This window comes from Malus sylvestris, chromosome 2 (genome assembly GCF_916048215.2).
Source record: "Malus sylvestris chromosome 2, drMalSylv7.2, whole genome shotgun sequence".
Lineage (NCBI taxonomy): Eukaryota > Viridiplantae > Streptophyta > Magnoliopsida > Rosales > Rosaceae > Malus > Malus sylvestris.
Window position 1 is genome coordinate 1,271,415 of NC_062261.1, and position 27,779 is coordinate 1,299,193.

The 27,779-nt window shown below is 39.9% G+C and overlaps 2 pseudogenes; both read right to left on the reverse strand.

The window, feature by feature from the left end:
* Positions 1 to 2,948: 2,948 nt before the first annotated feature.
* Positions 2,949 to 9,721, reverse strand: LOC126614058 (40S ribosomal protein S11-like; annotated as a pseudogene).
* Positions 9,722 to 10,450: 729 nt separating this feature from the next.
* LOC126587620 (40S ribosomal protein S11-like) lies at positions 10,451 to 19,486 on the reverse strand (annotated as a pseudogene).
* Between the last annotated feature and the right edge of the window lie 8,293 nt (positions 19,487 to 27,779).

Sequence of the window (27,779 nt, forward strand, 5' to 3'; positions counted from 1 at the left end):
CATCTTCATGCCACCAACCATGTGATGAAATGTACAACCCGTACTCTCCTTCATGCCACCAACCAGGTGATGAAATGTACAACCCGTACTCTAATATCATTTGGCAACTTGCCACTCATGCCACCAACCAGGTGAAGAAGGAACTCATCTTCATACCACCAACCAGGTTATAAAATGTACAACCCGTACTCTCCTTCATGCCACTAACCAGGTGATGAAATGTACAACCCGTACTCTAATATCATTTGGCAACTTGCCACTCATGCCACCAACCAGGTGAAGAAGGAACTCATCTTTGTGCCACCAACCAGGTGATGAAATGTACAACCCGTACTCTAATATCATTTGGCAACTTGCCACTCATGCCACCAACCAAGTAAAGAAGGAACTCATCTGCGTGCCACCAACCTGGTGATGAAATGTGATGAAAGGTGATGAAGAACTCATATTCGTACCACCAACCAAGTGATGAAAGCAACTCACCATTCATTCCACCATCCAGAAGACGAGTGGTACAACTTGTACATGTGAACTTCTAGCATTCACAAATAATCCAAAACCCTCAAGCTTTACAACTCAACTAGGGGAGCACTTATGCCTAACAAGAGTTATAGTCACCAACAAAGTCTTATTGCGAGCCAACAACGGCTTCAGTGCATGGTATACGAAGATCAAGCTTTTCAGCCCCCTTGCATCTACTTCAAACATTTCTCCTCTGTAACAATGCAAACACTACAACTCGTAGAAAGCCTCACACACTCTTGATCAAGACTGTTCGAAGCAAATTCAATTTATGTGGTTCATCCAAACCTTCGACTACTACAAGGTATGGTTTGCATCATAATATCTTGCTCAACAGTGTGGAAGCAAAATTTGTATATATTGTCTCTCCCACATTTTCAAATTTCTAGTTTCCCAAAAAATAAAAAAAACTTCATCAATGGAGGACAACTACAAATTCTCAAAAGCTTCACATTATCTTGATCAAGATAGTGTGAAGCAAAATCAATTCATGGTACCCAACAAAGCTTCACCTACAAAGCTTCACCACAAAAGCTTCACCACAAAAGCTTCAACAAATGGAGGGGATTATCTCGACGTTGCTTTAGGAAGTCTCAGCGGTCACAATAAACGGCTTTCGACCCTTCCAACGCTTCTGCAATGAGGTGTCTTCCTCCACTTCTCCTGCTTCGGGTCAAAGCAGCTGGGTTGAGAGAAGTCTCATGTTGATCAATATTTTGATTATTAGCTCGCTCCTTATCAAGGATACCCATGTCGAATGAAGGTGACCCTCCGTGTTGGGGGCACCCAGATGATGGTTGATGTCCACAGGGGTAATGAGCTCGCGTGTTTGAGTACGCCTAGTTTCGTGGAGCGTCTCAAAGAGCTTCTCATACTGCTCCTGGATGACCTCATTCTTCATTGCTATTTTGTTGTTCTGAGCTTCTAGCTCATCGACTTTAGCTTGAAGAGCAACCCTATTTCCTTCCTTCTTTCGTTGCTTCGCACTAGGTGCAAGAGGGGTATCATTCTGTGTGCTATGGCTTCCTTCGCTCCCCATGTTCGAGAGGGATACCTGGTCAAAACAGAGTGTACAAATGGTGGAAACCAGCTTGACAAAGCTGAAGAGAGTGGGAATAAGTGTCATTCCCACAAACGGCGCCAAATGTTGATGCACAAAATCAGTGAAGACTTTGGTACAACAGAAAGTGTTAAGTTTGTGACCTTCGCTAAATTGCTCCGATCACTAGTGTGGATAAGTATATAAATGGATAGAGACAGGGAAGCAAACACAAGATGTACGTGGTTCACCCAGATTGGCTACGTCTATGAAGTAAAAGAATTCTCATTAATTGTGAAGGGTTTACACAAGTACATAGGTTCAAGCTCTCCTTTTGTGAGTACTAGTGAATGATTTAGTACAAATGACATTAGGCAATATTGTGGGAGAATGATCTCCTTTTATAGAAGAGAGTTTCTAGCTTTGTTCTGACATTGACACGTGTCGTGTTGTGATTGGCTTCTGATGTTGACACGTGTCATGCTATGATTGGCTTCTGATGTCGACACGTGTCACACTGTGATTGGCCTCCTGGTTGGAGGGAAACTCTTCTGGGTCCTTGACGGCATAACGTTGACCAGTGCTCGATAGTTTCGGGATTCGTCAAGTATGGTACAAACATAGTTATTCATATATTAAGTGCAATCAAACACCAGTGCCTTAGGTTTTACGTCATGTCTTTCATTAATTTCTTGTTAATAACTTAATATATAATACAATATAATTGTCTTTATTTTTCTGGCTTTTCTTTCAGGCTGCTCAGATATTTAGGAACTATTTATCTTTTTGGCAATTTAGTCAGGGTTTGTTTGTGAATGTGGGTCTAATGTTATTGAGTTCGCATATTATGTTTCGAGCATGCTGACGATTTAGAGAAGATGATCATATACTATCCTCACCGTTATGTTTTACATGCTGTCGTGATGAAGTTGAGAACAGCAACGATGTCGAAAGGAATTAACTTCAACAGAATTACGACCTCGAGGATCGGAGATTTTGTTTAATTTTCTTTGTTTACTGCTAATAAGGCGATTGCCAATGTCCCAGTTGCCATCATATCAGGAAATTTGAAATGCTAATGCCAGTTGATCTTTGCATTCCAAATGTATTCAACCTTTTGCTTGGTATTAACCAATATTGGCATGCCTAACATAACAAATAACTCATTTAAAAGAGGGGAAATTTTTGGTTAATTTTGGGTCATGGGTTGGAGTGGATTTTTTTTTTGGGGGGGGAGGGGGGGAAGGGGAAATTTTAGGTTATAAGTCACCACTGGAGATGGTCTAAGGTGTTCTAAGGCATTCTAAAATGGCACGAATTGTGTGAGCCAACATAGTTTTGGCACACCCGGAGATTCTTTGTGTTACATACCAAAATACACGCACTATAATTCAAACATGATAAAAAAATGTTCCTATTTCAATACCACGAGAGTCGTCAAAAGAACAAAATTTAACCAGTGCATAAGAAATTGAAAGGGTACAGGGGAAGCTACTATGTCTCCTCAATGCCTACAGCGCCGGCCTACCATTAAACTCAAGAATTCCTAAATTCAAATTCCAGCGAAAGCCTTCCTGCCAGTGCCGGAAGATCCAGCAGGAGTCACCTTCAAGAGGTTGAACCTCTTACTCTTGGACAGTGGCCTGAACATTGGTGAAGTACCCAAAAAAATGAACAAAATGAGCACTAGCGCATGCCAAATTACATACATAAACATGTAGTTAAAAACGAGCTAAGGTAAATCACCTGCACTGGCCGATGGTAACATGATCTCCTTCCTTCACACGGAAGCATGGAGATACGTGAGCCGGATGTTGGAATGTCTCTTTTCATATCTTAAGTAAGCGGCATGAAAGAAAAAGATTTCAGAAGAGCAAAGAGGATGGTACTTGTTAATTCTCCAAAATGACTACAGATACAATAGAAAGTGAAAAAAATGATCGCGAACGTCATACCTCTGATATTTCTTGATATAATGTAGATAATTCCTTCGAACGATGATTGTTTTATTCGTCTTAGCACTATGGCAAGTGCCAGCCAAGATGCGGCCCCTGATAGAAACATTTCCAGTGAAAGAGCATTTCTTGTCAATGTAAGTCCCTGTAAGATACAATAAGCACGGGTAGCCATTGTATCAGCAAATTAATAGAACACTGCACATACCCGATACTGAGACAAGAAATGAAGAGTACAACCATGCTCAATTTGGAGTAGAACTATGAACCGAACTTTGGAAATCCCAAAAAACATAAGCATTTCAAGTGATTGATTTGAAATTCGAGTTATTTCATGGAACAACACTCATATTGAGATCATAATGGTACCTAAACTTTCTGTTAGAACTTAGAAGTCAACCCGCCACAATAGTCTTTGTCTGCTTAATTCTTCTAATTCAAAGGTAGTCGTGTATACGCTAATCAACCACATTGCTGCATAGCCTGAAGACTTCACAAATGCAAATCATCCATAAAATGGGCAAATGCTAATGCAACATGTTGAATTATAAGTCTCTAGCTGATTAAGTATTAGAAATAAGATGAGTTTTAATGTGTGTATTCATTTGAGCATATATGCCAAGTGTAAGGTTAAATGATGTAAGGCCATGAGTGCCATGTGGTGTTTGATCCATGTAATTAGGTTGATGAGTGACTAAGATTAAAAGTAGTGTTTAGTGTGGTCCTAAAGCTAAGGCCATCAGTTAAATGTAAAGCAGTGTGAGTGCTCATTTTTCTGTGTAGTACAAAATATTCCTCTGCAATATTTTTGCAGTAGAGAACAAGAAAGAAAAAACTATTTTTCGGTTCATCTTCCATCTTTGCTTTGCTTCTGTTCAGCATTCTAAAACAAACCCAGCTAAATTAGAGTAACACTAACATGGCCTCAGAGCCTTGTTTCGATTAGATCTGGGCATGTTTCTGTGAGCTCAAACGTCACCGTCTCTGGACTTGGTGAAGTTTGCCGGAGCTTATCTGTGATCTAAGAACTACGTGTTTCTGGATTCACACAAGCTCACGATGGCTGGACCTGGGAGTGCTGAAGTGAGGACCCCGATCTTCTCCGGTGAGAACTACGAGTTCTGGAGAATCAAAATGGTTACCATTTTCAAGTCGTATGGACTGTGGAATCTGGTGGAAAAAGGGATTCCGGTTCCTGATTCGAAGAAGAAGAAAGCTAAGACTGATGAACATACAGAGGTTGATGTTGACGATGATGAGAAAATGGCTGCAATCTTCATGAAAGATGCAAAAGCTCTCGGAATCATTCAAAGCGCAGTCTCCGATCAGATTTTCCCTCGAATCGCAAACGCAGACTCAGCAAAAATGGCATGGGATCTGTTATATGGCGAATATCACGGTGGGGATCAGGTAAGATCTGTGAAACTCCAGAATCTTAGACGAGAATTTGAATACACTAGAATGCGTGATGATGAATCTTTGACTGGGTATCTTACTCGTTTAAATGATCTGATTAATCAAATGAAGACGTTTGGTGAAACTATGTCAAATGAGAGATTAGTTCAGAAGGTGTTAATCAGTCTCACTAAGATATATGATCCTATATGCTTAGTGATAGAAAACACTAAATGTTTAGAATCTGTTGAACTGCAAGAGGTATTAGCTATATTGAAGAGTCAAGAGCAGAGGTTTGATTTGCATTCCTCAGATGCAACTGAGAGAGCATTTTCTTCTCTTACTGTTAGTTCAAAAGGGCAGAATCGAAGTTATGCTCAGTCTAGTACCTTTAAACCACAGAGAAATTGGAATCAAAAGGGCAAGAAATGGGAGTCAAAACCAAAGTTTCAGCAAAAATCATACACAAGTGTTGCACAGAATAGTACTTCCTCACAGGGTATGGGTCAAGAGAGTGTAAAACCTCAATGTAAGGTGTGTTCAAAGTTTCATTATGGTGAATGTAGGTATAAGGGGAAATCTAAGTGCTATAACTGTGACAGATTTGGGCACTGGGCAAAAGAATGTACTGTTGGAAAGTCTGTTCAAAAGGCAAACTGTGCCAGTCAAATGGAAGTAACAGGGAACTTGTTTTATGCAAATTGTGCAGTTGCTGAGACTAAGGTTAATGGAGATTGGTACATAGATAGCGGCTGCAGTAATCATATGACAGGAAATGTTGATCTTCTTGTTGATGTGAATACGAATGTTGCAGGGAAGGTTCAAATGCCAACAGGAGGATTAGTTAATGTGGCAGGAATTGGATCACTGGAAATTGAGACTAACAGAGGAAGAAAATACATTCGAGAAGTCATGTACCTACCTGGCTTGAAAGAGAATCTACTTAGTGTAGGACAAATGGATGAGCACGGATACTATCTTGTGTTTGGTGGAGGTATGTGTACTGTCTTTGATGGCCCTTCTCTGGAATGTCAAATTATCAGTGTGAAGATGAGAGGAAATAGATGCTATCCTCTATCTCTAAGTTCTGAAAAGCAACTTGTGTTGAAGCTCAGTTTTGCTAACTGTGCCCGGACTTGGCACAGAAGACTTGGCCACCTAAACTTTGGTGGAATCAAAAAATTGAAGGAGAAAGATATGGTTCATGGATTACCAGATCTAGAAGAGAATGATAGAGTCTGTGAAGGTTGTCAATATGGTAAACAGCACAGAGAAAGTTTCCCTAGTGGTCAAACACAAAGAGCTGGTGCTTCACTCGAATTGATCCATGTTGATCTATGTGGACCAATGAGAAATGAATCCACTGGAGGAAACAAATACTTTATGCTGCTTGTGGATGATGCAACACGAATGATCTGGGTATACTTTCTTAAATATAAATCTGAGGCCTTCTCCTGCTTCAAGAAATTCAAAGCAATGACTGAGTTACAAACTGGTTTAAGGGTGAAATGTCTGAGGAGTGACAGAGGAGGGGAGTTCTTGTCTACTGAGTTCAATCAGTTCTGTGATACAGAAGGCATTCAAAGGCAACTTTCTCTTGCATACACTCCACAGCAAAATGGAGTGGTGGAAAGGAAAAACAGAACCGTGGTTGAAATGGCTAAGTCTATGCTACACGATAAAGGAATGCCCTATTATATGTGGGCAGAAGCTGTGCATACTGCTGTGTACATTCTGAATCGATGTCCTACCAGGTCTCTTGATAACATAACCCCCTTTGAAGCTTACAGTGGAAGGAAACCGGGTATTGCACATTTGAAGATTTTTGGCTCAGTTTGTTATGTTCATATCCCAGCTGAATTAAGGCACAAATTAGAAGCTAAGAGTCTAAAGGGAGTTTTTATTGGCTATGCAAGGTGTGAGAAAGGTTATAGGGTCTTTGATCCACTTTCTAAAAGGGTAATACTGTCAAGAGACGTTGTGTTTGATGAAGATTCAAGTTGGAATTGGCAGGAAAGCACAGAGAAACATGTGTCTATGTTCAATTATGAAGGGCAGTCTGGTGAGTCACCAAGCAGTGCATTCACAGAGGTTGAGACCCCAGCCTCTAATACTTTGCCATCTAGAAGTTTGACAGAAATAACAAGTGATACTGATAATGCACCGGTTACTCCTCAAGTCCAATCTACTGAATCCTCTAGTAGATCATGGGAAAGTACAAGAGATTCACAAGTGATTGATCATACTCCATTAAAATGGAGAAGGCTGGATGATGTACTTGCTAAATGTAATCTGTGCATTATGGAACCAGAGAGATATGAAGATGCAAGTAAGGATGAATCTTGGATGAATGCTATGAAGGATGAGCTTTCAATGATTAAAAAAAATGCAACCTGGGAGTTAGTGGACAGGCCAAGTAACAAGCCTATAATTGGAGTAAAATGGGTGTTTAAAACCAAGCTCAATTTGGATGGAACTGTGCAAAAGAACAAGGCAAGGCTTGTTGCAAAGGGATATGCCCAGAAACCAGGAATAGATTACAACGAGACCTTTGCTCCTGTTGCCCGTTTAGATACAATCAGAACTCTTATAGCATTGGCTGCACAAAAGTGTTGGAAACTCTATCAACTTGATGTCAAATCGGCTTTTCTGAATGGTGTTCTAGAGGAGGAGGTTTATGTGGAGCAGCCTGATGGTTTTGTAGCTAAAGGGGAGGAAGACAGGGTATACAAACTTCACAAAGCCTTGTATGGTCTAAAACAGGCACCACGGGCCTGGTATGGAGAAATAGATACCTATTTCTCACAATGTGGTTTCACAAGAAGCTTAAGTGAACCAACACTGTACATCAAGACAGAAGAGGAAGGCATTTTGATTGTGTCGATCTATGTGGATGACATAATCTATACTGGGAGCAACAAACAAATGCTTGAAGAATTCAAGGAAGACATGAAACGAAAGTATGAGATGACTGATTTGGGCCTTCTACATCATTTTCTTGGAATGGGAATAATTCAGACCACTTCAAGCATTTTCATCCACCAAAAGAAATATGCAAGCTCTTTGTTAGACAAATTTGGTCTAAAAGAGTGCAAACCTGTGCTTACTCCATTAGTTGCAACTGAGAAGTTAACCACGAATGATGGAAGTGGTGCTGCAAGTGAAGAGTTATACAGAAGTTTGGTGGGAAGTCTCTTATATCTCACTGCAACCAGGCCTGATATTATGTATGCATCCAGTCTGTTAGCCAGATTTATGCACTGCCCTACCAGTAAGCATGTTGGAACTGCTAAAAGAGTGCTAAGATACATTAAGGGTACACTTGATTATGGTCTGGAATATGTGAAGGGTAAGAACTCAATGTTAATTGGGTTCTGTGACAGTGACTGGAGTGGATCAATTGAGGACAGTAAAAGTACTTCTGGTTATGCTTTCTCCTTTGGCAGTGGAGTATTCTCTTGGGCATCTGTGAAGCAAAATTGCGTTGCTCTTTCCACTGCAGAAGCAGAGTACATCAGTGCTTCAGAAGCAACTACTCAAGCCATTTGGTTGAGATTTGTGCTTGAAGACTTTGGTGAATTTCAAACCGAAGCCACTCCAGTGCACTGTGACAACACCTCAGCAATTGCAATCACCAAGAACTCTGTGTTTCATCAAAAGACCAAACACATTAACAGAAGATACCATTTCATCAAGGATGCACTGAAGGATGGTATCATTGATCTGGTGTACTGTCCAACTAATGAACAACTTGCTGATATCTTCACAAAACCTCTGCCTAAAGATCGGTTTAATTATCTCAGGAACATGCTAGGAGTGAAATCAGCTCAAGACTTAAAGGGGAGTGTTGAATTATAAGTCTCTAGCTGATTAAGTATTAGAAATAAGATGAGTTTTAATGTGTGTATTCATTTGAGCATATATGCCAAGTGTAAGGTTAAATGATGTAAGGCCATGAGTGCCATGTGGTGTTTGATCCATGTAATTAGGTTGATGAGTGACTAAGATTAAAAGTAGTGTTTAGTGTGGTCCTAAAGCTAAGGCCATCAGTTAAATGTAAAGCAGTGTGAGTGCTCATTTTTCTGTGTAGTACAAAATATTCCTCTGCAATATTTTTGCAGTAGAGAACAAGAAAGAAAAAACTATTTTTCGGTTCATCTTCCATCTTTGCTTTGCTTCTGTTCAGCATTCTAAAACAAACCCAGCTAAATTAGAGTAACACTAACACAACATTCCTCAGACACCGTGTTCTAATCAATCCGGTTACAACTAATCAATCATACTAAAACGCTTCAAATTCATTCATTGCATAACTTGAACTACTATACATATACAAGATAGTAAGATACATAAGTAGAAGGAAGAGAGAGAGAGAGGAGGGTGGGAGGGGGGCCTTCAATGGCATCCCTGGGGGTCTTGAAACCGAGCCCAACGCTCTTCCAGAACCGGTTGCCGCCCTTTTCGGGTCTCTTCCCCTTCCCAGATTTCTTCGAGCTGGTTAATAAATTCGATTACAGTAGAACAAAAATAAAAATAAAATTATAAATAAAGCCCAAATGCAAATGCATAACAAAGCAAAACAAATTTAAAGCAAACAAATCTTAATCCCAACAAGAAAATTCAAATTTATTTGATTAACCGGTTACCTGATGAACACTTTGGGCTGCTTCAGAAACGCCTAGTCAGTCTGCAACCAAAAATGTCAAAAATATCAAATAGAACGACTGCTTGAAAGATATAATAACGACGACATTTTGGACACGGTAACAACTAGCAGGTATAGCAGAAAAGAACCGACCTGTTCCGCCATGATTGATAGCTCGAGAGGAGTCCAGGTGTTAGCACAGGAGGCGATTCAACGTTCCACAAAACCCTACCCCTCTCACGTTGGCGCGCCGCACGCGTGTTTGTATTAGCAAATAACTTTATAAACAAGGCGCGAATTGAGTGAGTTCGGGCCGGGATATTTTGGGCCGACTCCCACTCTGCCAGCCTTTGTTTCCGTTTCTTTTTTTCGACAAAAGAATTTCAAGTTTATTTTTATTACGAGCATATTACTAATCTAAGCTATATTTAACAGTTACTTGTTTGAAAAAAAACATATTCACTTGATCAATTTACTACTTGTGGGAGATTTTGTCAAATATCGTAGTACCGTTTATGCATACAATTAATCGTATGTTCACGACAGATGATGAGTGCGACCAAGTAGCCAGGTGTAAAATTCTTATCCGTTAGCCCGTCAAGTTGGACAAAGATCCTCTCCGAATCTCACTATCCAAAGTCCAAGGACCAGACAATCCGAACCATTCAAATTAAATTTGACAGTCCTCATAAACTTATTCCATCAGCTCGGGTCACAAAAATCAAGTACTTCGATCTCTCTGGCACACAAACCAAGGGCCCATATTTCGTGGTCCTTACCTTAGCCTACGAACACTAAGGTCCAGAGAGGATCCAAATTCCGTCAGGTTAGTCCAAATGGTGAGGAATGGAAATTAACAAAGCATCTATCTACCTTCTGTGGATCAAAACTCCATTGAAAACTAGGCATTAATTAGCAAAGACGAAATTCTGTTTCATGAATTTTATGTAACACTATGATATGACATCCGACCAAAAACTATATCTCAATACTATCTCCACAACTCGAAAGAAATTTTTCCACCGTCACGCATGAAGTGAAAATAAGAAGCAATCTGTGTTGAAAAAAAAAAGCCATACTTGATGATTGTGCTAAAAAAAATCGGCAGGAGTCAACTTCAAGACGTTGAACCTCTTAGTCTTGGGCAGCGGCCTGAACATTGGTAGAGAACAAAAGAAAATAAACAAAATGAGCACTAGCGCATGCCAAATTACATACATAAACATGTAGTTAAAAACGAGCTAAGGTAAATCACCTGCACTGGCCGATGGTAACATGATCTCCTTCCTTCACACGGAAGCATGGAGATACGTGAGCCGGATGTTGGAATGTCTCTTTTCATATCTTAAGTAAGCGGCATGAAAGAAAAAGATTTCAGAAGAGCAAAGAGGATGGTGTTCGCTCCCTAAATCCGCCATGGTGCCTTGCGGGCAAGCCGGGGATTTACTTCACATACGAGATTGGTGGGTGCGGGCGTGCCACTACTAGATGCCGCTAGTAGACGGGATTTGAATGATTGAGGTTACGCATTTGAGTGGGAGTTGCTCAAATTAAGGTTCTTTGTTTGCCTTAAAAATAAGGACTTTACTTATATGAAGAGATAGAACAATATGTAAATGACAAGGTTGCTTGGAAATATAAATGATAGAGGAAAGTGACTAAAATTGCAGATTGCTTGTAATTTATATGGCTGGAAATGAGTACATAAAAGCTACAAATGAGATCGATACCGCAAGTGAGCAGCAGAGCTAATAAACTAGATAAAAGAAGGCTTTTGGCAAATCTGGTTTGAGCAGAGTTTGTGCTTTTGTTTGTTTGTTTGAGTGTCTTTATTCCTGTCTTCTCTTCCTCCTTTTATAGACTACTCGGTTTGGCTCCTGTAGCGACAGCTTTGCCCGAATGCGGTCTGAGGGTGATGACTCATCAGCTTTATTACATGTAATGCCACCATAAAGTACTTTATGGGCTGTGCAGTTTGATCAGTCTACACCACTTGGTCCTTGGGTAGGTAGGCAAGTGGCCTTTGTGAATTGTATCAAGTCAGAAAAGGCCCTTTCCTGCCTTCCCAAGTTTCGGCTGGGCTTTGATCTTCTATTCCTCCATGCCTCCTTTTGGGCCGACTCCATCCTTGGGCCAAAAATCAAGTTTTAATCCAAACAGTGCCCCCTTCAATTAATGTGAAGGTTGGAATCCCAAGCGTCGACATTGATTGAATACCCGCATGCATGCATATCCGTCCTTGGGAATTGGTGCTTCCAGTGCCCCTTGCTCTTCTCATGACCCTTGAACTGTCCTTTGAGCCCTATAAAATCTAGCTCGGGACTTCTCCTATCAAACTACCAACTTCCCTTTGGCTCTGGCCTTCAACTTCCATCCAGCTTGAGCGTTCTTGTTTTTTCTTAGCAACTGAGAAATGGGTTCCTTATGTTTTGAGTGGAGTTTCCTAAAACTCCCCTTTCGCGAGAAAATGAGGTTTCACCTGATGACCGCTATCTCCAACACCCTTGGTCGACCGCCCCTCTATCTCCAACACCCCTGGTCAGGCGGCTTCCTCCCGATAGTTTGCCTTCCCGCAAGTTGCGGTGATAAGTTGGGCTTCACCATCACATATGGTGACAGCCCCGTCGGAGGATCCTCTACCAGGCTCATGTTGGCCGCACAACCCGATCACCCAATTGGGTTCCATCCATGAAGACGTCGGGAAACCAGCTGAAGACACTACCAAACTCAGAGAGAATTAAATGTAATACATAGGATTGGAACTCTGTAATTTTCATCAATTTGTCGACATGAAATAAATACTATTTTAGCAATTTCTGTCTTTCTGCCTTCTTTGAATGTTTGATGAACAAAAAACACTGCATATGAGATTCCCGAAGCTCGCTTCACTCTGTCCCCTCTTCAATGTAACAATCTCTAACATCCCATAATGTAGGACAATATTTCTTTAAGAATCTAACATTAATGGGATGTTTCTGCCCATTTCCTTCGAGGTCCGCTAGGTAGTATCCTCCTTTATTCAAGACACGACTAATAATAAAAGGACCTTCCCATGTCGGGCTCCACTTTCCAAAACCCCGAAGCTGAGCTCCCAGCGGGAGAACTGTTTTCCATACTAAATCTCCCTCTTTAAAAGACTTTACCTTCACCTTCTTGTTATAAGCTCGGGCAACAGCTATCTTTCCTTCTTGAATCTGGTTCAAGGCTTCAATTCGGGCTACATCCAGGTCTTCAATACCTTGACATATGGCTTCAATATATTCTACACTATGTAACCCAAATTGGTTTTGAATTCTTACGGAACTAACGTTGATCTCCATGGGGAGCACTGCATCTTGCCCGAACGTCAAGGCATAAGGAGTTGTGCCTGTCCCCGCTCTTTTGGAAGTCCTGTATGCCCACAACGTGTTCCCCAACATCTCATGCCACTTTTCTGGACTATCTATCACCATTCTTTTAATAATGTTGACCAGGATCTTGTTGCTAGCTTCGGCCTGCCCATTTGACTGACGGTAGTACGGACTGGATTGGATCATCTTTATCTTGTACTTGCTTGCAAACTCCTCGACTTCTTTTGAAATAAAAGATGGCCCACGGTCTGTCACTATAGTCTCGGGCACCCCATATCTGTGCAGGATCTTGGTCTCGATAAAATTCTTGACTACGGTGGAAGTTATGGATTTTACTGCTGATGCTTCCACCCACTTGGTGAAGTAATCCGTTGCTACAATTATAAAAGTATGCCCTTTACTAGAAGCTGGATAAATTTGCCCGATGAAGTCCATCGCCCATCCTCGGAACGGCCAAGGCTTGACCACTGGATTCAAAGGTATTGAAGGCACGTGTTGGAGAGGTCCATGCCTCTGACATTCTTCACAACCGCGGGCATAAGACTTGCAGTCTTTTTCCATGTCGGGCCAGAAATAACCGTACCTTCTGAGTAGCCATCTCATCTTTGTCCCTGCTTAATGTGCTCCACATATTCCCTCATGTACTTCGGCCATCACTCTCATGGATTCTTCCTGGCCTAAGCATTTTAACAGTAATCCATCTGGGGTTTTCCTTAGCAGGTTCTTCGCCCATAAGACATATCTGGTTGCTTGCTGCCTATTCTTCTTACTTGTAGGCGAAGAGGGATCCTTCAAATGATGAATGATGGGTGCCCTCCAATCTTCCGTCTTGGCTTCTAGAACCATTACATCCAAACTAAATCCCCGATCTAAGATGGAAGGAAGGTTTCTTGTTTGAATCTCGACATCTATTCCATACTTTCTTTCCTGTATTGGCACTCATGAGGCTAGTTGCGCCATTTCATTGGCTGCCAAGTTAGATCCCCTAGGAATATGATTGACCGATATCTCAGATTCCCAGAAACTCAACAATTGTGTTGCTGCCATATAGTACCCCGCCATAGTGATATGTCGGCACTTGAACTCGCCATTTAGCTGGTTTATTACCAACTCTGAATCACCAAAGACTTCTACTTCTGCTGCCCCCAAATCCAACAGGATTTCCAGACCAATAATCAATGCCTCATACTCTGCCCGATTATTAGTATTTTCTTGGTAATCGAGCAAGAATGAGTAATAATGATAAACCCCCTGAGGATTTATAACCACAATCCCAGCCCCTGCAGCCTTCTGAGTGTGGGATCCATCAAAATACAGCTTCCAAGGAGTAATCCAGAGGCCCGTTACTTCTCTTATCTCTTGCTGGATCCACTCTTCTTTGCCCGAAACATCACTTCTTGGTGGGATCCAAACGCTAGTAACCTCCAAACTTCCTGGGATATTGATTACCTCACTTTGAGGTTCCTGATGCTCGGTCAAGAAATCAGCAATTGCCTGGCCTTTGACTGCTCTTTGAGGTACATACTGAAAGCTGAATTCTGACAGTGCTAGGATCCATTTCCCAATCCTTCCTGCTAGCATAGGTATTGACAACATGTATTTTATCACATCTGTTTTGGCAATGATGTGTACGTGACAAGGTAACATATAATGTCTTAGCTTGCTGGCAGTAAAATATAGAGCCAAACACAATCTCTCCACCGGAGAATATCTTGTTTCTACTTCGGTCAAAATTCTGCTGAGGTAGTAAACGGCCTGCTCCTTTCCACCTTCATTATTTTGAGCTAGCAAACTCCCAATTGACTTTTCCGAAGCAGAAATGTATAGCTTCAAGGGCTTTCCCCTTTGAGGTGGTACCAGCACTGGTGGAGAAGTTAGGTAGGCCTTGATGCTGTCAAATGCCTGTTTGTGGGTCGGCCCCCACTGGAAATTCTCTTTATCTTTCAATCTTAGTAAAGGAGTCAGCGGCTGGATTTTGCCTGCTAAATTGGCAATGAATCTCCTCAAGAAGTTGATCTTGCCTAGTAGCCTTTGAAGCTGCACTTTGTTGGTGGGTGGAGGTGATTCCAATATTGCCCGAGACTTGTTCTTGTCCACTTCCACACCTCTCTGATGCACTAAGAATCCTAAGAAGTTGCCCGCTCTTACTCCAAATGCGCACTTCTTTGGATTCATCTTCAATTTGTGGATCCGCATCCTTATTAATGCTTGCCTGAGATCAACTAGATGATGTTCCTCTGTTTTAGATTTCACCACGATGTCGTCGATATATACCTCCATGCTCTGGCCAATTAGATCATGAAAAATGGCATTCATTGCCCTTTGATATGTTGCGCCAGCATTCTTGAGCCCGAATGGCATGACCAGATACTCATATGCCTCCACATGACCAGGACACCTAAAAGCTGTTTTATGAATATCATCTGGAGCCATCTTTATCTGGTTATATCCGGCATTTCCATCCATAAAAGATAAAACTTTATGCTTTGCTACTGCATCTATGGATAAATCAGCCATAGGCATGGGGTACTCATCTTTTGGTGTAGCGCCATTAATATTTCTGTAATCAACACAACATCGTACTGCTTTTGTTACAGCTTTTAAAACGGGTACGATGTTGGCCAACCACTCCACATATTTGGCTGGTCTGATAAAACCAGCTTTCACTAGCCTCTCAATCTCTTATTTGACATTTTCTTCTATCTCCTTTGATATCCTCCGTGGTGCTTGCTTGACCGGTTTATATCCTTCCTTGATGGGCATTCTATGTTCCACCAAGGCTGGATCTAACCCTGGCATCTCGGTATAATGCCAAGCAAAACAGTCTTTGAATTCTTGCAAAAGACAAATAATCCTGGCCCGATCCTCGGCCCCTAATAAACCACTGATCTGTATTGGTCTTGGATCCTCCTCTGTGCCTAGATCAATAACTTCCAAAGGATCCTGTACTTCGGGTGATGGCTTATCAGGTTCTGCACATAAAAATTCGACCAACTCTAGGCTCTCGGGCAAGTCGTCTGGCCCATCTAGATCATATATGCACTCGGCCATTTGAATGGCCCTATCCAGTTCTTCACTGCAAGATTCCTCTTTATTTCCATGCTGGCTGGTCGAAGCTTCTCCCTGCCATTCTCGCTCTTCCTGCTCCCTCTCTTATCTTCTTCCCTTCCCATATACCAACAGTCTTTTAATCAGGGATCTGACTGCCATGACCTGATCTTTCTTCTTTTGTCCAGTCATTGATGGTGTAGGGATTTTGGTATGAGACAGGGTCTATCCCACTCCTCCTTAGTAAGGAGCATTCCTTGTTCCAAAAGCTTTTGGGCCGTCACCTTGGTAGGGCGGCCGTTCTTATCAGCTCCTGAACATTTCAAGATTCCTACGTTGGGATTGTAGAAACTTGCTTCCGCAACATTGGCTGAGGGGAGGAACGGCCGTGTTTCGGCCTCTACTATCTCCCAAAAGCCTGGTCCTTCAACACCCGCCTCATGATATATAGCCACTGTTGATGAAGAGTGGAAGGTATGGCTAAACTTTGATGGATCCAATCTCTTCCGAGTAAGGCTCCATAAGTGGAGGTGCAGTCCACCACAAAGAATGCCAGCATTATCTTTTTGGATCCCAAGTCCACCTCCAAAGGTAATATCCCATGAGTCTTAGTGATAGCACCTGAGAAGCTAGATACCGTAAGGTCCGTGGGAATAAGATCTTCCGTACCTCTCCCCATCTTCTTCATCTGCTTGGCCGGTAACACGTTAACAGCTGCTCCTCCATCAATCAAAATTCTTTTGAAGGGCACACCCTCTAGGTGAGCTGAAACATATATAGGCTTCAGATGGTTGGCCAACGAAATACTCGGGCGGCTGAACACCATCTCATCTGTGTAAATCCTTAGAGGACCACCGTTGGATGCCTCTGAGGGCTCAGCCTTGCCCGAGTCTTCTTCTTCCGCTATATCCACATTGACTTGTGTCGTCATTGGCTCTGTTGTTAAGTAATCACCCTCCATAGTAGCAGGCTGACCAGGTCTGGCACCAAACGTGGCGGATAATATATACGCCATGTTGATGTGGAAATTACTGGGCTCGAGTAAATCCTCCTTCTTGCTCCCAATTTGGTCCATGAACTCATCTAACCAAGCCATCGCATTGGCTGGAAGCAGAGGTTCTGGTATCCCATCTTGTTGTGGTTGATCCATGCCCTCGTACGGCGTTTGTTTCGGAACTTCACCAAAGGGATCCACCAATGGCAGAGAAAGTGGTTTCGCAACAGTTCCCATGTGAATAGGCTCCGGCTTCCATCCAGGAGTTGGTACCATGATCAGATCTTCTTGAGCTCTTCTCAAGATCCTATACTTCCCAGGATGTTGGTTCTGCGGCACATGATCCCCCACCCCCTCTGCTTTGCTGTTGGCTTTCTCTACCTCCTTCTTATTTCGCCAACGGAGCTGGCTACTACCTCCAGATGTTGCTCTTTCCAACTTTTGAGTTTTTGAGGTTTCAGAGGTAGTAGGGGTCTTTAAGGAATTCATGTAGGCCTTGTGCTGCCTTTGAACCCTTCTGATCATAGAGGCTCCCATTGGTTGGGTAGGCTGTCCGTTCTTCCCGACTACATACCATTTTCGCCCGAGGTGGGCAGGATTCCCTTTTCTGTCGGGATTAGCTATCCCATCAGTTCTCTTGACTTCCCTCCCCATCTGGCCATTCTGAGGATGATCTGCACCTCTTTGGATTGTGGCCTCCATTTTTTCTGCCTCGTCAGAAGCTTCATGGTTTCGAAACACTTCTAACAAAGCCTTGGGTTGGGAATCACCTCCTAAGCGTTGAAAAACACTTCAGGAGGTGTCCTTCCTTGTTGCCTGCTTATTTTTCTCGCGGGCTTCTCTTCTTGCATCTTCTTCCTTCCTCCTGATTAACTCGTGATCAATGAGAACTCCAGCCGAAGGAATCTCGAGCTCACACTCACACTGGCATTTACTGCACATAACCATCCCCTTGATTATGGCAGCCTTTGGATACTCGGGTAGTTTGTCTATTCTCTCTGTAGGTTTTTTGGCCAGTCTTTCTTCTTCTTCCCTTGTAATCTTCCTTTTTCCTTTCTCCGCCCACGTCATATTGAGCATATTTATAGGGGCCTCTGAAAAGGGAAATGCAGGGTTGATTACGTCCATCCCGTCTGGCTGGTTGTTTTTACGTCTTTTTCCTTTGGGAGGAACCACATCAATATCACTTCTAGAGCCCGTGGAGGCTTTCTCCAAGCGTTGCAACATTTGAAATAACGTGGTCTGCAAGTCTTCTGGCATATCTGTTTCTCTATCTTCTGATTAGAGATCCCACCGGGCGTGCCAAAATATGTTCGCTCCCTAAATCCGCCATGGTGCCTTGCGGGCAAGCCGGGGATTTACTTCACATACGAGATTGGTGGGTGCGGGCGTGCCACTACTAGATGCCGCTAGTAGACGGGATTTGAATGATTGAGGTTGCGCCTTTTGACTTCAAATCAAGAGATTGTGCCATTTGAGTGGGAGTTGCTCAAATTAAGGTTCTTTGTTTTCCTTAAAAATAAGGACTTTACTTATATGAAGAGATAGAACAATATGTAAATGACAAGGTTGCTTGGAAATATAAATGATAGAGGAAAGTGACTAAAATTGCAGATTGCTTGTAATTTATATGGCTGGAAATGAGTACATAAAAGCTACAAATGAGATCGATACCGCAAGTGAGCAGCAGAGCTAATAAACTAGATAAAAGAAGGCTTTTGGCAAATCTGGTTTGAGCAGAGTTTGTGCTTTTGTTTGTTTGTTTGAGTGTCTTTATTCCTGTCTTCTCTTCCTCCTTTTATAGACTACTCGATTTGGCTCCTGTAGCGACAGCTTTGCCCGAATGCGGTCTGAGGGTGATGACTCATCAGCTTTATTACATGTAATGCCACCATAAAGTACTTTATGGGCTGTGCAGTCTGATCAGTCTACACCACTTGGTCCTTGGGTAGGTAGGCAAGTGGCCTTTGTGAATTGTATCAAGTCAGAAAAGGTCATTTCCTGCCTTCCCAAGTTTCGGCTGGGCTTTGATCTTCTATTCCTCCATGCCTCCTTTTGGGCCGACTCCATCCTTGGGCCAAAAATCAAGTTTTAATCCAAACAGATGGTACTTGTTAATTCTCCAAAATGACTACAGATACAATAGAAAGCGAAAAAAAATGATCGCGAACGTCATACCTCTGATATTTCTTGATATAATGTAGATAATTCCTTCGAACGATGATTGTTTTATTCATCTTAGCACTATGGCAAGTGCCAGCCAAGATGCGGCCCCTATAGAAACATTTCCAGTGAAAGGGCATTTCTTATCAACGTAAGTCCCTGTAAGATGCAAAAAGCACATGTAGCCATCGTATCAGCAAATACAACACGGCACGTACCCAATACTGAGATAAGAAATAAACAGTACAACTTGGCTCAATTGGAGTAGATCTACGAACCGAACATTGGAAATCCCAAAAAACATAAGCATTTCAAGTGATTGATTTGAAATTCGAGTTATTTCACGGACTAACCCTCATATATTGCGCCTCTCATTGGTCCAGATTGCTAAATGGTTCTCGTTCTCCTTATCTCCATTAGCCAATTAAGTGCTATCTTGATCCAGCTGCTTAGGGAACTGTTTGGATATAAGAAGGACCATCGGATTGTGTTAAGGGAAACTGAGGGGTTCAGATTAGAAGTAGATCAAGAGAAATAAAATTAACCATGAAATGATGGTGTGTTTTCATAGAAAAGATAGAGTTGCTGGAATTCTTTCTAACTCAAATACAAAGCAAATGGAAAAGTTACAGAAATACAATGCATCTATACTAACTCAAATACAATGCAAACGGAAAAGTTACAGAAATCGAATCGACTCGATCAAGAAGGGCCAATCTCTCGTACAAAAATGTATAAGAAAAAAAAACCAACTTTGATACAATACAGACAGGACTCTCAGAAATATCGAATTGACTCAAAATTCGACATACATGGTGAAAATAACTACATAATTACATCCAATGTGTATAAAAATATCAATCTTTCAATTGAGCATTATAATTTGACACCAAAATCAAGGGCACGAACTGCAATTCAGTGAAGGGTCAAATTGAACACAATCAGCAAAAACTCAACTTAGATTCTGAAATTCACAGTCAAATCAACACAAATTCCCACCCAAGGTTCGAAATTTACCTAACGAGGAGCAGAGGAGGACGAGCAGGACGCAGAGGAGGGCGAGCAGGACGAGGGTGAAGGAGTAGGACGTCTTCTCTTGCAGACAAGCGCGAATCTCTCTCTCGCTGGACGGGCTTTAGCAGTACCGTGAAATTTGGGGGTCCTCACTAAGAACTCTTAGCGAAGGAGTATGTCTGAGCGAGTCCGGGTTTATCCCACTAAACTCAGTCCCTCTACCTACCAAACATGGGACTACACTAAATACTTAATCCAGTCTAGTCTAGTCCCTCTTAGTGAGGCCAAACAAACACCCCTCAATTTCTTTGAGGTAGTGCGCAGTCGAACAACATGCAGCCTTGCCCCCACATTTCAAGGAAATATCTTTTTATTTTTGTCTAAGGAAATATCATATCAATTGGGTAATTTCATGGGTGGAGAAGCTGTTGAGTATATAGGTGCAACAGCCTGCATGCAAATGAATAGGATGAAGTTGTTGCCACTATAGGTTGTAAAAGAGTTAAGGATACTGAGGAAGGTTGTAAAAGACTTAAAGACTTTCGAAGTCGTGACCTGAAAGCCTACTGGCATGTACGGAACACGCAAATACACACGAGACACACCAGGGCCAACATGACGGCTTGTACTTGAAGCCGGATCAGTTCCTACACAGAGAGTTGGCAGTATGAAAACAATGTCAATGACGTTAACAGTTGAATCAAAGATCTAGAAGAGAAATAAGGTTTGCCACTAATGGTAACCAATCTTACGAAACAACCCAGGAACCCAAACAATCAGACTGTTTGCCATCAATGTGTCCATAACTTAAAACATGTTAACAAATGTAGAATTGTAGAATACTGTAAGGTTGTGAATGACAATGAATGATGTATTGGATTACTTATGTTGTAGGCCACTTGTTTATTGAGTTGTTAACAACTTAAGTAATCTGATAGTCATAATGAAATAAGGATTATGGAGTCTTATCCTTTGCAATTGACCTAAAGAAATCTGATGGATTTCACTACAAAGATATAGTATCATGGTGGGACTTAAACACTTAAGTGATAGAGTTTGACTTTCACAACCAAAAATAGGTTGGCTGTGATTAAACCCTAATGATATAAATACTATGGTGAAGTCCCTGCTTCCATACGCTTAATCTCTTAGATGAGTTAAACCCTATTCATATAGCAGAGAGATATTATTAAAGTACTGGAAGTAAAAGACAACCTAGAAATCTGCAATGTCTTCTGTATTCCACAGATAAGTTTAATATAATTAGTTAATCTCTATTTTATATTGATTTGATTTATTCGTGATCATAATGTCTTATTGTTGTGATTTCAGAATATGTCTTACATATGGTATCAGAGCCGCACAACAAGCTTAGGGTCCGATATAAAGGTATAAGCAAATTTGTTTATTGAAGATGATTAACATACTAAGAAAATGTTGGTTGGATGCCTTCTACTATTCCATCTCACGAAAAAAAAATTTGATGCTTCCGCAATTTTGTGTTGGTATGCAATGATCTTTCGTGGTTAATAATATATGGATTGGTCTGGGTGGTGACTATGAATACTGCTGCCCTTAAGTAGTTTTCATGAAATTTAATTATTTATTTTTCTTGTTGGCACTCATTTAATTATTAAGAGTGGGTATGTTTTGGTTCGACTAATTGCGCTCTTGTGATATGATTCTGTGGAGTTTTTCTTGCTTCCGCGTTTTTTTTTTATTTTTTTATTTTTTATTCTTGTATGTATATGTTAACCTTGTATTGCCGAGAAGATCGTGTCATCTATGTTGTGATTTTTCTAATTATATGAATCAAGTATCTTTAAATAAATTATTTATTACGTTTACCTGGGCATCAAGATAAACTGAAATTTGGTATACAACTCTAACTAGGTTTGTTGTATGCGACTTATGGACTCCTATTTGATAATTATGAATTATTAATTAATAAATATATATATCAAGGTCACTATTGTTTTCGGTGAACAATGACCTAATTTTATCTTGGGTAATATTTTGATTTATTATATAATTTTCTGATTATTAATTTAGTTGATAAATATTACCCGTTCCTATTTGATTATTAAAAGAAAAGAAAAAAAAAAGGTTAAAACATGGGAACAGTAAATGGTTTTTCCCTCGTGTGAGGGTTGCTGTTCATCAATGCCCAGCTTACACCAACCTCCTTCAATCACTGTAATGCTCGAATTGAAGCTTGAAATTTCGGGGTATTCCCGCGAAGGTATGAAACTGCTTTTCATAAATTATTGCAATTTGGTTGAATTGAAATTAAGCTTTTGGTTCCAACTGAATTGATTTTGTGATATTATAATTGAGAAGTTGAAAACTATCCTGTTGTTTTGAAGCAAATACAGTGTTTTCAATTGGGATTAATTCAATTTTGCAGTTTTCGACTCTTATCCTTATAGCGCATATGCAAATGAATAAGTAAGTTTTGGTTCTTGGTTATTTCTCTATGAAGTGATAGTCGCTTCTATTATTGCAATGAATATTACTTTTAGTATTCTCTAAAATTGGTTGTCCGTTTCAATTATGACATAGAGATGAGGAGAAAAATTAGTAGTTGATGTTGAATCCTCAACTCTTGTAATTATAAATCATTGACTAATGCTTGATCAGTGGGAGCGTTTAAGAGGTATGTGCGTTTATGAGATTTTAGTAAAGTTATGAAAACAAGACTAGCTATGTTCATGCAATTTAGCATACCTTGCAATTTGTTCTATTTTAGTTTCTGTTTTTGATAGATTTTTCATAACTCCAAATTTTATGAAATTTGGTCATGTCATAATATCAAATGGATTGTAGACGTTGATATTTTTTCACGTTTTTTTGGACCAGAAATGGATTTATGGTAATTTTTTTAAGTGTGATACCATATTGCTGGAATTCTGCAGACTTCTGTAGAATAGTCTGCTAGTGATATTATTTTGACATATCTATGTGACTCATAAATTCATGAAATATTAGTATGATATACATTCAAATATTTATTTCAGGTCTGAAAATTTTCACGCACATTGGTTTGAAAATGACTTATTGCTGAATTTTTAACCTCGGGAGTACATTGCAGAATTTACACAGCTTCTGCAGCACATTCTATTTCAATTTTATTTCAAGCCCACTTTTAAGAATGAAAACATTATGGAATTTTAGGGGACAATAAATTTATATGTCTACTTCATTTCTGAAAATTTTCATGCACATTGGAGGAAGATTGAAGTTTTGGTGAATTATTTAGTCTCGGGTATGTTTTGCAGAGTTTCTGTTGTTTCAGCATCACAACATATTTCGAATTTGTTATTAGTACACTTGTAAAATCTCAAAACTTATGAAATTTTGGGAAATAACAGTTTTTTATGTTTACTTTATGTCTGAAAATTCTGATGAATATCGGATGAACAATGAATATTTGGTGAATTTATAATCTCAGGTATGTACTGAACATTTTCTGCTGTTTCTGCAGCACCTCTCTTTTCAAATTCATTTTTGGCTCGCTTATACGATTTTAAAAATCATGAAATTTTGCAAAATAGTAGTCATATATGTCTAGTTCATACTTTAAAAGTTTCATGACAATCTAAAGAGAATTGAGTTCTTAGTGAATTTGCAAACTAAAGTAGTACTGCTGAATTTTGGTACTTCAAAACTAGCTTTGTTATGTGATATTGTTTCACTGATTTGTGCACATCTATTGGTACCAACTATTATACAAGTTTATGGTTCCAATATGTCCTTATTTTATGCAAATTATCAATGCTAATGAATTTTATAGACAACACTGATTAAATTTTGATTTAAAGATGTATTGGTTTGTTTTGTTTAAACCAATGTTTTGTTTGGTCATCAATTCTGATTATGATGATAATTGTCTTTTGAGAGAAACTTGGAAAGTGGCATCAGTTTACCAATTGATCATTTTGGTCCCTATCGAATAATTAAATAACCATGTTTCCTCTTTCGAGAACTCTATTGTTCAATGTCAACAATGACATATTTTTGTGTCTGATTGAATCTTTTCAGAATCATTGAATATCCAACAAAACGGTTATTTAATACTGTTCTAAAGAATTATTTTGAAAAATCAGAATTCTGCTAATTTATATGGTGAATACTTTTGTCCCAATGGGAATTTCAGGAAATCACTCACCAATTATAAATTAGTATTATAGCAAACATTAAAGTACTTCTAACATATTTTCATCTGGCCAAAGTTATTGAAGCTATATGTATGTTGTGTATTTTATGTTTTGGCTAGCTATGCAGGTATTTTCTTTGCATGATTAGTTTCTGCCCAAAGGTGTAACAATCATGCAATTTGGAGTTGGTTCGATCATCCACAACTCGACTACTTCCATGATGAATCTTTCAGAATCGAGAATGAGTAGGTAAATTTGCCAATCTTTTTCCTTAATTTTCTGTGAGTTCTAAATTGGATTAAAATTGAAAAATTGATGTTGTTGAGATATCTATATGTTTACTTTAATCGACTTTGTTTTAGAATTAAAACATAAATTTTAAGTTTGGATTCTCTTATTAGGTTTCATTTTAATTTATGACCTAATCTTTAACACATATGTGTCTTCTCTTGACACACCCCGACCCGGAATGTCCACTTGGACTCCAAATCGAGTTGTGCTGGCCGACACTTGAAGGGTGACGTAGCCATAAAGTGTAGTGATGTGGAAGGTATGGGTAAATTTAAACCTAAAGTGCCTAATCAAGAGAGTGTGCAGGTGAGCAGATTTGAACCCTATTCACACGTGATGTCAGAGCAAAAGACAGTATAGTAAATAGGTTGAGGGTTACACCACTGAAGGTAACCATCTCCTGAGATTTGCCAGAATCCTCGTATACGCGTAAACACCGCTACTAAACCTGGAGGGGTGAAAAACAATTTGAGTGGGTCAGTAAAACAATACTTATACGAAAACCTTTATTTTTTAATATACTAACCCCTCACTGTAAAATAAGTATAGTTTCCTCAAAACATACTACGTAAGTATGTAATCAAATATAACCGCAATATAACCAGAAAAATGCCAAGTCATGATATATCAAATGCCAAGGTAATGTAATTATGTGATAATCAATTATAAGCAGGTTGCTCATCATCTAAGCTACACACACAAGTTCGAACAGATGGTTTCTGACACGAACAGGACTGGGTGTAATCAATATGCTCTAGTACTACGATCACGTGAAAACTGGTGCAAAAACACATCACATACAAGTCGGATCGCCTAATGCAATCTACCCGACAAGACTGGCACCTAAACTTGGATCCAAGGTGAGCGAACGGTGTGAATGTGAACATACACGTGAAGGACTGGCCCTGGCCTTGGGGCGAGTACTAACACCGGGTGTAGCAAGATGAGCATGTACACAAGTATGAATGTCATGACAATAATATCTCAACCATATAGCAGCATTTATCACATTTCATATCACAATATCGAATACTTGGCAATATAAGCGTAAAATTGAAGTAAATACGCATTCATGGAAACTATAATATGTATAGGTATAAAAACAAATTGCCCACTCACAAATACTTCGCCGCTGACAAGCCACGCAACCTAGCAAAGATGGAAACGCCACTAATAATTGTCCCTAAGCACATAAAGGTACAATTAATAAAAATATACTATAACAATTGAATTTGGAAAAACGGATGTCAAAAACGGATTCAGAACGTCGAATTACCCTAAGAAGGGTCCTGCTTAAATTTCCGAAAAGTCAACAGGATGAATATTCCCTGAAAGACGAAATATTCTCTGACGGATGGAAAATTCTCTAACGGAATATTTCATTTGGGTTAAGGGTTATTAGGTTGGGTTAGATTAATAGGTTGGACTTAAGGATTTTAGGCCTAAAGGCCTAAACTAAAAGGTTTAAGATTTAAAATGCATGAGCTTAAAGCCCAAAAGGAAATGGCCAAAGGCCTTTAATTAACCAAATAATAATAAAAATAATAATAAAGGATTAGGTTGGGCTGCCCAGGGTTTTGGGCTTGGCAGGAACGGCCCGAAGGGCCTGAGTTTGGGTTGCAGCTCGCCGGAGTTAAACGGAAGGGAAGGCCGGATTCGGCCAGAAAACTGAACAACCTTTAAACGTTACTAACTTCCTCGTTACGCAACGAAATCGAGTGAAACAAAAACGAAAGTTGTAGTTCTCGAAGAGACGAAGAGAATGGTACCTCGCACGATATCTAACTCTCCGTGGTTTGGACGAAAAAATTGGCTCGAAAGGCACGGGTCAGACTTGAACTTCTCGAAACCGAGTTGTTTCACGTCAAAGCTTCCTCAAACCTTGACTAGAGACCCTAGGGAGTTGCGTAGAGGCTTGACCGAGTCCTAAAACATCGTGACTCGGTTGAAAACACGTCGAACTCAACTCGTCCAAGTTCAGACCTTCCGAGTTGGCGAGTCAAAACTCGTCCATTCTTGGTTTGGTTGGTATGGGTGTGTTCGTGAGGATGAGAGGAGTAAAATGGGGTTGGTTTCAAGCTCGATCTATGAGCTTTGATGTTCGTTCATGGCGTTGCAAAGGAAGAGAAAATACGGGAGAGAGAGAGAAGAGAGAGAGAACCTTTTCTGATAGAGGGGGACAGAAAATAAAGAAGAGATGGGATATGTGAGAGTGAAATAATGAAGAGAAGTGCACAGGATGGGATAAAAAGGAATCCAATGGATAAGTTTTAGATTTCCTACAGTAAAAGGAAATCGAAATCTATTCGAAGTAGATATTTTTACACTTTAAAATCTACGTCTACTCGTACTAGCGTGTACAATTTAAATGCGATAGTGAGAAATAAAAAGGAAAGCAATAAGAATAAGTCCACGTCTCTTGCCAATAAGGGTATAATCGTCAATACACATACTCGGGGAGAAATTACATAAAAAAATTAGGGACGGGTCGTCACATCTCTCATACACTAAAATAAATTTTGTAGCCATTGGTTTATCTAATCACTTGTCACTTTTATCGATTAATGATGTTGAGATATTGTTCCTTAAATAATCCTAATTTTGATACATATAGATTGATTCATTATGTCCAAATCAACTATTTTGTGACTCGGCAAATTTATTTCAGAAATTTTCATGTTTTGAGCATATTAAAGATTGTAAATTGGTTTTATTTAAATTATGATTAAATCTAAAATTTTGGTGGAGCTTGGGAAATACTGATGGAGTTTTGCATACCTTGCAACGTGTCCTATTTGATTACAATTTTGATAGATTTTTCTAACTCCAAACTTTGTAAAAAGTTGCCATGTTACATTATATAATGGATTGTGTACACTATCTTTATTGATTCAACTAGCCTATATTTTGTTATATGAAAACCATTTTCTTTAGTGTTTAATCTTGCAATTTTTAGTGTTTGCCCAAGTGGGAGAAATAATGTATTATGGGCTTCACACTCATCAATTTTGCATGCTTTTAATGGTCATAGTTTTGGTAGATAAAACGTACATTATCATACTAGTTTATATTTTATCTATGCAACTAATCTTGTAGGAAATTCAAGAAGGGTTAATGAGTATATTATGCTCAAAAGTGTTTTGCTTATTAATTCTTGTTTGTTGTTCAAGAAATTGGACTTGTGATTTATATGTTATTGATGAATA